This window comes from Ambystoma mexicanum, chromosome 1q, assembly GCF_040938575.1.
Source record: "Ambystoma mexicanum isolate Mex_15411 chromosome 1q, UKY_AmexF1_1, whole genome shotgun sequence".
NCBI lineage: Eukaryota > Metazoa > Chordata > Amphibia > Caudata > Ambystomatidae > Ambystoma > Ambystoma mexicanum.
Genome location: NC_090922.1, coordinates 1,321,663,273 through 1,321,665,434, shown reverse-complemented (window position 1 = coordinate 1,321,665,434; position 2,162 = coordinate 1,321,663,273). Strand labels below are relative to the sequence as shown.

General features: G+C 44.1%; 1 long non-coding RNA gene across 1 annotated transcript; it reads left to right on the top strand.

Annotated features, from left to right (window-relative positions):
- The first annotated feature begins 463 nt into the window (after positions 1–463).
- LOC138522306 (uncharacterized) lies at positions 464–1,192 on the top strand. Its single transcript, XR_011283307.1, has 3 exons — positions 464–599; positions 705–806; positions 913–1,192. It is a non-coding gene; the product is annotated as an uncharacterized lncRNA (long non-coding RNA).
- Positions 1,193–2,162: the final 970 nt, after the last annotated feature.

The window sequence follows — 2,162 nt, the reverse complement described above, 5'->3', positions numbered from 1 at the left end:
ACAAAGAATGAGCAAACGTATGAATTGACACCCAGTCTACCTGTATTCTCGATATATGTAATGCAACTGTTACCATCTAGGACAGAGACTGTGAACATGGGTGCCCTCTGGACTCTCTCCCTTATTGCCATACTTACAATCATCCCTGAATTGTGAGGCAATGATGTTATGCGTTTGGAATGATGCGCGTTGCTGCAGCGCAGTGATGTCGTTTGTTTACATGTGACGTCACTGTGTGGACGCGCAGGCGCGTTCCTCACACCTTTTTAAGCATCCTCGACCAGATACAGCCCGAGATAGGACAAAGCGCTGCTGACCGCGTGATTTCTTGCACCCACAAGTCTGATTCCCTCGCGAGATTGCTACTGTTGAGGTAAACATGTCTTAAACACTGTAGTTGTAATAAATTTAGGAATGCGCTTTGGAGTGCCTGACTCATTATTCCTTAATGCATTCAGATAGAACCGATTCGGAACGATCCACCGGACCTGTCCACACAACAGCAGCCATTTTTTGGTGCTTCGCTTCTAGAATGCTGATTACGTGAGGGATTTCCCAGCGAATCGTAAAACTCTTTGAACATACCACCTGGATTTCAGGTAGGGATATATTCACTTCCATTTTTCAAGCATCCATAACCGCCTGCTTTTTTAAGTGATAGTTAGAGAACACTTTTTACTTATTTTTTAACCTTTCACTTTTAGGACAAGATTTCTTGGGAGACAGGCTATACTGCCCTCCACCCTTAACCTAAGAAGCCTCAGTCACATGTCCACAGAGCCTTGTCCCGGTGTCACTCATGAGAGGTATGAAATTAGTATACCAGGTAATATTCAATGTAAAGAGCCATCAGTAAATGGAGTGTAGCTAATATGCACTTTGTTTATTGTTTTCTCACACCATGTTATGCAGATTTTGAAGATTGAACTCAGAAAAGGAATACAAATTATGAAAATGATATGAAATATTGCTCCTGGCAAAGGGATCTCTATCCCGAAACGCGTAGAGCTCATTGTTATTATTTTGGAAAATGAAATACATGGAAATATGTGTTATGGAGAATATGATTGAAATATTGTAAATAATGTATTATTATATTTTATATGGCAGCCTTTGATTATTGATTAAAACACTTACAAGTGAATCTGTAAAATTATTTGTGTACGAATGACCTATGTGGACACTCCTCATCCTTAAATTACCCAGCAAACTTAGATTATTTTGTACTAAGCATTGTTTGTTTTTGACAAAGACTCAAAGTGTGCAGGGGATTTGAGTGTTCTGCAGAGAGTGGACAATGTTTTCCTCTGTTTTGGATAACTGCAACCTAGTGTCAGGGTTGCTACACACTCCCCTGCACCTCACTATTGCCTTAAAAAAAGTTACTCTTATACAATAATCAGGTGTGCGCCTGTATAATCCCTTCCACCACATGTAGAACGAACACACAAATCCAGACTTTGGAAACCTCCCCAACCAAACATACACAGAACCCCACTTAACCAAATACACCCACAGATGCAGAACAACCAACACATCTAGGAGGCAAATATCCCAAACATCGACCCTGCCACCTGCACGCACTTCCATCCGGCATGCGTGCTATATAAGGGCACACTGCACTTCACACATTCCATCCCACGTAAAGTATCTTTGCAATGGCTCCTCACCCAGAAACACAACGATGCCATTGCAGCTGCTGCTGCCACCCCACTGTCGAAGAGGAAATGTAGGGAATGGGTCTCCTGCACCAGGATCTCCCTCCTCAGCATGCCCGGCACCAAGGTGTTGCTATGATATAGCTTCCCTTTGCACGTCATCATGGACATACTGCAGGAGTGGAAGAGCAACTTGCAGACTATGACTGCACGTTCACATGCCTTCGGAGCACAAGTGAAGCTCTTGGAAGGCCCTGCATTGCTTCACCACTGAATCTTTCCAGAGGACCAGTGGCAACACAGCAGTTATATCCCAGGCCACCGAGCCACACGTCCAGCAACAGGTACTGGCATACATTACATCACACAGTTCACTGCATATCCACATGTCCCGAACCCAGGAGGAATACAAAGAGGGGGCACGCCACTTCTACGTGGCGTAGCGATACCCATGGGTGCTTGGTCCCATTAACTCCACCCTTGTTGCACTATTACCCCCACAGG